Source organism: Notamacropus eugenii, chromosome 3 (assembly GCF_028372415.1).
Source record: "Notamacropus eugenii isolate mMacEug1 chromosome 3, mMacEug1.pri_v2, whole genome shotgun sequence".
Taxonomy (NCBI): Eukaryota; Metazoa; Chordata; class Mammalia; order Diprotodontia; family Macropodidae; genus Notamacropus; species Notamacropus eugenii.
In genome coordinates this window covers 402,160,426-402,168,719 of record NC_092874.1, presented here as the reverse complement: position 1 = coordinate 402,168,719, position 8,294 = coordinate 402,160,426, and the positions used below count along the sequence as shown (strand labels likewise).

At 39.5% G+C, this 8,294-nt stretch overlaps 1 protein-coding gene across 2 annotated transcripts in view; it reads left to right on the top strand.

Annotated features, from left to right (window-relative positions):
• The window catches only part of KIAA1958 (KIAA1958 ortholog), a 257,702-nt gene that overhangs the window by 212,713 nt on the left and 36,695 nt on the right, over positions 1 to 8,294 (top strand). The gene's annotated exons all lie outside the window — the stretch shown is intronic.

Below are 8,294 nucleotides of genomic sequence, written 5' to 3'. Positions count from 1 at the left end.
TAGCGGACCATTATGGATCATGTCTTAAGAGTAGGGAAGGGTGGAACTAAAAACTCCTATTAGAATGAACTAATCCATTTACTCCATACTCTAGACCCAGGGAAATCCCCATATAGTAGAAAGGGCCAAAGGGGCAAGAGTCTGAGTATGTTGGATAGCTTCTCATCTGTCTTGGTGAATATCTGTATGACCCTTTTTTCTAAGCCCAACGCATCCATGATTTTCAATTCTAGAGTAAGACAATACTGGAGTTTTTAGAGCCAACTTTTAGAAATGGCTGGTTTTTTCTTATCAAATGTATTTGGAAAATTTGAGAGACCAGAAATGGGGTTCCAAAGTAATTTTCCTTATGTTGCAGAAACCAGTTGTTTAATACGAAAATTCACTCCTGGTTTTTTGTATTAACAAAGATGTGTGTTTATTTTAAAAAACAACACAACAACAGAGAACATGATACATTGTGCACAAGGAGTTATTTGCAAGTATATTCTCTGGTTTCTTCGAATTCAGCAAATTAACCTATTTATTAAGACCTTACTACTATTTGCAAGACTCCATGTTGGGCAATCAGGATTGAAGGATGAAAAATGACAGACTTTACTGTCAAGGAAGTTCTCACTGTAAAGTTATTGCTTTCTGGCAATTAACAAACATTTATTAATTACTTACATTGTAACAGGAACTGTGCTAACCTTGGGTGGGGGAGAACAAGGGACAAAAATAATATAGTGCACTTTATTAGCTTAAAAAGCTATATTTTCTAGTTTTTAATTAAGTCTATTTTTCTAAGTATAAAAATCATGATGTGCTTGTATTTCATCTTCATGATAATTTTATCCTTCATCATTCTATCAATCTAATAAGAATAATTTATTACCTAATTGAATTTCCATATTTAGCGTTATACCAATCCAACTACCAAGAGGCTCCTTTAGATGGTACAATAACCCCCATTCTTTCTGAATCACCTCTGACAATACAGGTGAAGTTCTAGGGCCTAGGGTCCCAAGGATGCCAGCTGGCTTGCACGACCACATAGCTAGTTAGTGTCAGAGGTAATATCTGAATCCAAATTAGATGGTCCTGAGTCCACACCCCAGCATTCCTCCCACAATTCCACACTGCCTGTTAAAGAGGTAATATTATTAATAAAATGAAATGCTTCATATTCTTCCAGAGCCATCAGAAACAAATTGCCCTAGACATTCTAATTATTTTATATTGAATATATGCCAAATATTTGATTTGCCAGATTAAAAAGGGGGCAATTCCCTTGCTTTTTGATGTTCGAATACTCATGGCTCGTAGATCTCATCAGTTTGGGACTTCTCTCCAACCACACAAATTACAACCTATATATATCCACTCATCCTGTATGATTCTCATCCATATTCTCCAAAAATTTTAAACACAGGGGTCTATCTAACATGTTGGAGGCCTTTCTTGCTTTCTCCCATAATTGGGAAGATAGGTATGTGGTGTGACAGAGAGAGTGCTGGGCCTGGAAGATCTGAGTTCAAATCTAGTCTCAGGCATTTACTAGCTATGGCACCCTGAGCAAGTCACTCTACCTCTCTCTGCCCCAGTGTCCTTAGTTGTAAAATGGAAATAATAAGAGTAGCTACCTCCTTGTGTTGTTATGAGGATCAAATGAGACATTTATAAAGCACATAACCCAATGCCTTGAACATAGTAGGCATTTAATACATGCTTATTTTCTTCCATCCTTCTATTCCCAATACCACCCTATATATTTCAGGAGGGGAAAGGGAAGAAAATATACATTTATAAAATATATTATGTGCTAGGCATTTTGCAGATATTATCTCATTTGATTTTCACAGTGACCCTAGGAGATAATGCTGTTGTTAACCTCATTTTATGGTCGAGGAAACTGAGGCAGACAGAGGTCACACAGCTAGTAAATACCTGAAATGAGATAAAAGTTCAGAGGAGTTAAGTGATTTGCCCAAAGTCATACCTATGAACCTATATACTTATCTATAAACTAGAGCTAATAAAACTTTCAGTACCTAATTGAAATGGTGTGGGGAAAATGATTATTATAAATTAGGGTTAGGAAACAAACTTCATCAAGTTTGGATTCAGTCAAAGGGCCCCACTTAAGGACTGGAGGGCCACAAGTGACCTTGGGGCACAGGTTCCCCACCACTATTATAGATACCAAAGCAACATCCAAATCAGAAAGTGTTTCCTTAGTCAATCAACAATCAACAAACATTTTTCAAGCGCCTACATGTGCTGGATCTTAAAAGACACAAAGAAAAACACTAAAAGATCCTTCCTATGAGCGGTTCTGTCAGAAGAGACCGCACATTCACAAAATACATCCAAGGTAGTTCTGGCAGGGCAAAGTTGGGGACACCATCTGTAGCAGGAAGCTTTTGAACTGAACTTTGAAGTAAATGAAGAATTCCAAAAGGCATAGGTATAGAAAGGAGGCATTCCAGGACTGGGGGACAGCCTGGGCAAAAGGTGTGCAGATGGGTGAGGAACAATGAGAACCAGTTTGACTGCATTGTAGACTGCAGGCTGCTGTCTACTTAGCCTGAAAATGCATATCAGAACCAAATTGTAAAGGACTTTAAATGCAAAAAGAAAAGTTTATATTTGATTTTAGGAAGAATAGATTCATAGATTTAAGACTTCAGAAGCCTGTCACTCCAACCCTTCCTCTGACAGATACCTCAGGCTTTGTCGTTCAGGTTTTTTTTGGTTTTTTTGTTTGTTTGTCTGTTTTGTTTTGTTTTTTAATTAAATTTATTTATTTAACTTTTAACATTCATTTTCACAAAATTTTGGGTTACAAATTTTCTCCCCTTTTATCCCCTCCCCCCCCAAACACCAAGCATTCTAATTGCCCCTATCACCAATCTGCTCTCTCTTCTATCATCCCTCTCTGCCCTTGTCTCCGTCTTCTCTTTTGTCCTGTAGGGCCAGATAGCTTTCTACACCCCTTTACCTGTATTTCTTATTTCCTAGTGGCAAGAACATTACTCGACAGTTGATCCTAACACTTTGAGTTCCAACTTCTTTACCTTCCTCCCTCTCCACCCCTTCCCTTTGGAAGGCAAGCAATTCAATATAGGCCAAATCTGTGTAGTTTTGCAAATGACTTCCATAATAGTTGTGTTGTATAGGACTAACTATATTTCCCTCCGTCCTACTGTCCCCCATTACTTCTATTCTCTTTTGATCCTATCCCTCCCCATGAGGGTCGACCTCGAATTGCACTCTCCTCCCCATGCCCTCCCTTCTATCATCCCCCCCACCCTGCTTGTCCCCTTATCCCCCACTTTCCTGTATTGTGAGATAAGTTTTCCTACCAAAATGAGTGTGCATTTTATTCTTTCCTTTAGTGGAATGTGATGAGAGTAGACTTCATGTTTTTCTCTCACCTCCTCTCTTTATCCCTCCACTAATGAGTCTTTTGCTTGCCTCTTTTATGAGAGATAATTTGCCCCATTCAATTTCTCCCTTTCTCCTCCCAATATATTTCTCTCTCACTGCTTGATTTCATTTTTTTTTTAAGATATGATCCCATCCTCTTCAATTCACTCTGTGCACTCTGTCTCTATGTATGTGTGCGTGTGTGCATGTGTGTGTGTGTAATCCCACCCAGTACCCAGATACTGAAATGTTTCAAGCGTTACAAATATTGTCTTTCCATGTAGGAATGTAAACAGTTCAGCTTTAGTAAGTCCCTTATGACTTCTCTTAGCTGTTCACCTTTTCATGGTTCTCTTCATTCTTGTGTTTGAAAGTCAAATTTTCTTTTCAGCTCTGGTCTTTTCATCAAGAATACTTGAAAATCCTCTATTTCATTGAAAGACCAATTTTTCCCCTGAAGTATTATACTCAGTTTTGCTGGGTAGGTGATTCTTGGTTTTAGTCCTAGTTCCTTTGACTTCTGGAATATCATATTCCATGCCCTTCGATCCCTTAATGTAGAGGCTGCTAGATCTTGTGTTATCCTGATTGTATTTCCACAATACTTGAATTGTTTCTTTCTAGCTGCTTGCAATATTTTCTCCTTGACCTGGGAACTCTGGAATTTGGCCACAATGTTCCTAGGAGTTTCTCTTTTTGGATCTCTTTCAGGTGGTGTTCTGTGGATTCCTTGAATATTTATTTTGCCCTCTGGTTCTAGAATCTCAGGGCAGTTTTCCTTGATAATTTCATGAAAGATGATGTCTAGGCTCTTCTTTTGATCATGGCTTTCAGGTAGTCCCATAATTTTTAAATTGTCTCTCCTGGATCTATTTTCCAGGTCTGTTGTTTTTCCAATGAGATATTTCACATTATCTTCCATTTTTCTATTCTTCTCTCTTTGTTCTGTGATTTCTTGGTTTTGCATAAAGTCATTAGCCTCCATCTGTGCCATTCTAATTTTGAAAGAACTATTTTCTTCAGTGAGCTTTTGAATCTCCTTTTCCATTTGGCTAATTCTGCTTTTGAAAGCATTCTTCTCCTCATTGGCTTTTTGAACCTCTTTTGCCAATTGAGTTAGGCTAGTTTTCAAGGTGTTAATTTCTTCAACATTTTTTTGGGTCTCCTTTAGCAGGGAGCTGATCTGCTGTTCATGCTTTGACTTCATGTCTCTCATTTCTCTTCCCAGCTTTTCCTCTACCTCTCTAACTTGATTTTCAAAATTCTTTTTGAGTTCTTCCATGGCCTGAGCCCATTGGGTGGGCTGGGACACAGAAGCCTTGATTTCTGTGTCTTTGCCTGATGGTAAGCATTGTTCTTCCTCATCAGAAAGGAAGGGAGGAAATGCCTGTTCACCAAGAAAGTAACCTTCTATAGTCTTATTTCTTTTCCCTTTTCTGGGCATTTTCCCAGCCAGTGACTTGACCTCTGAATATTCTCCTCACACCCACCTTGCCTCCTGATCCTCCCAGCCAGCGTTTGGGGTCTGAGATTCAAATGCTGCTTCCAGCCTTAGGGCTTTTGGTGGGGGCAGGGCTGCTATTCAGTGTGAGATTAAGTTCAGGTGGTCAGGTCAGGGCAGGGCCGCCTCTCAGGCTCAGTTCCCTCAGGGGGTTTATGCACAGACCTTCCACAATGGATTCAGGCTCCTGCCTGCTTGGGGAGCCCCGGTCTGCAGCCGCCTCTCAGCTTCTACCTCCCGGGGGGGCCTGAATTATGGGGGCACCCCACTCCCCTCTCGACCCGCCAAAGAGACTCTCCCACCGACCCCCGTCACCTGTGGGTGGAGGGACTTGTGCGGCCACTGGAGATCCCGTCCCTGAAGCCTGCTCGGATCTGTTTCTCTCGGTGCTGCGGCCACGGCCACAGCAGGTCTGGGCTGGGCTCCGTGTGTGCAGTGCGACGGACCTTTTGCGAGAGGTTTGCAGGTCCCTCTGTGGGTGGAGGGACCCGCATGGCTGCTGGAGATCCCTTCCCTGAAGCCCGCTTGGATCTTTTCCTCTTGGTGCCGCGGCCACGGCAGGGCTGCACTCAGCTCCCAGTCCTGGCGCCCAGTCCGCAGTGTGAAGGACACCCTGTGAGAGGTTTGCAGGTCTCTCTGGAACAGAAATCTCCCTCATCCCAATGTTCTGTGGCCTCTGGGTGCAGAATTCGCCGTGAGTTACTTCCCTGTAGCCGTTCTATGGGTTGTGGGTTCAGAGCTATGTGTATGTGTGTCTTTCTACTCTGCCATCTTGGCTCCGCCCCCTCTGTCGTTCAGTTTTTAAGTCATATCTCAGTCTGTGTGACCCCATTTGGGATTTTCTTGACAAAGACTTTTACTTTTTTACCTTTCCCTTCTCCAGTGGATTAAGGCCAATTTGCCCAGGGTCACACAGCTATTACATGTCTGAGACTGGATTTGAACTCAGGTTTTCCTGATTCCAGCCTCAGCATTCTAGCCACTGAACCACCTAGCTCCCTCTAAATTCTAACTCGGGCCTAGGGATGTTAAATGGCTTGGGTAAAAGGATATTTAGAAAGCAATCATTTGTTTTGCTAGCTGGCATTTTTAGACCAAATTCTCAGTTTCAAAAATTATGACAAAATTGTCATTTGTTTTAGAAGAAGTTAAGGGAAATCATTTTTTCTAAAGTTATTTCTAAAAGCCTGTCCTTTCATGTTTCCTACTTGTCATAAAACTATTTTCAAAACCAACTAATGAAGATACTATCTTGTGCTTTTAGAATATTGGAGGTGTTATAATATCTCACTGATGTGAGCTCTCTAAGTTGGGAGGTTATCTGCACTGGTGGAGGGTGTGCCCACACCACTAAGATGAGCGAACCATCAATTGGTGTAAGTAGAGTATATATACATACACGCATAAACTTATCTCTTCTCAGGTTACTCATATATACTATACATATACACACATATATGCCAGCTGTTAATATATGTATACATATTGGCTATATAAAAATGCATTTAATATAATTACATAGATAGATTTTTTTTTTTATCTGCACCAGTGGAGGGAATGCCCACATTACTGAAATGAGTAATCCATCAATGAGTCAAGTACAGCATACACATACACACATACACACACACACACGCACACACACACACACTCACTCAGCTTTTATATGTGTGTGTGTGTGTGTGTGTGTGTGTATTTTCATCTCACATTACTCATCTCAGCACTCCCTCCACTGGTGCAGATAGAAAAAAATATATATAGACATATACACATAGATATTAGTAGATTAAACATTTTATATATATAGCTGGCGTGTATGTATATGTGCATGCATAATAGCTAGCATTTATATAGCATTTTAAGGTTTGCAGAGTGCTTTACAAACATGATCTTATTTTATCCTCCAAACAACCTTGGGAGGCAAGTGACCTTATTACCCCCATTTTACAGATGAAGAAAGAGGCAGACGTAGATCAAATGGCTCGCTCATCTAGTATCTGAGGCAGAATGTAAATTCGTCTTCCTGACTCCAGATCCAACCTTCTTTCCACTACTCCACCTGGCTGTATAGTTATCATATTAACATATGCAACAGTAAGAATATCTTACTATGAATGAACTAAATTGTCAAAAGAATATTTCTTGAGAATTATTTGGTAGAAATACTTTTGACCTCTTTTCTTTGGTTAGCAAGGTAGTTAAATGTTTATTTTATTTCTTTTAGTAGGAGTGATTTGGGTGCAATTAATGAGCCTTTTCAAGCAGTAGCCCGACAACATTCTCATTGACTTAATACCTTAGTTGTCATTGAAATTGTCAGATTTTCTTTACACTCTTTAGATTAGGATGTTGTTATTGGAATGTACCTAAGGGACTCCCCCTCTGCCCAAAAGACCCATCTTCATATTCAGAAACAAGCAAAAATTGTGTACATTTTCATTGACTATAAAGGAAATTTCACTTCCTAATTATGACTTAATCCATTATCAGAATGAAATCTCATCAAATAGGGTCAAATTGCATAATTTTAATGTTTGTTGCAGGGTATTTACAGTAAACTACAGGCAGTGAATGGGGTGCCTGGATAAATTTATAACTATTTTTCCATCCCACTACTTCAAGTTTACAAGGGTTCAATCAGGGCGAAACTTGAAATTCCGTGCCATGAGACTTTTATCGAATCCATTTCCAAGACAGAACTCCACTTTCAGAGCTTCGCTACGAATAGGTTATGAAGTGATTGGAGAATAGCTAAATAAAGGCATATAGAAAGCTAAAATCACATAAACTTTGTGTTGTCATGACCTAATTTTGGCCAAATGCCTTTTGCAATGAGTTTCTGAAACTAGTTCATTGTGGAAACAGAAACTCACAGTACATAATTTCAAGGACAAACGTGCTCTCATATTGAATTCCTGGCCAACTCCAGTCTCTAACCATTTCCAGTTAGATAATAGATTTGAAATTATAGACCAAAAAATTGAGTAAATGTCAGAAATTTAAAAGATATAGTATATTGGTCTTTATAGACTGACCTTGTTATCTTTAAATAATATTTACGTACATAACTGAACCATCACACTGTCATCATATTTTTATTTTTATTTCATTATCATGACTTTTTCATTTTGTAAATGCCATTATTTTTAATTCTGTAGGGGTGATTCATTGTCATGACTTAATAGGACCTGATCCAACATTTCAAGGTATGACAAATCACTATCCAAAGTGAATTAGGGTCTTTGATTAGTTAGTTAATTGCTAAATCATTTAGATATCATTGCCTTTGCCATTACCTCATACCCTACAAAACCTCCATAGAGACCCTACACTGACATCTTTGTTGGGGGATGAGGGGGTTGTAAATTTCAGAACTAGGAAG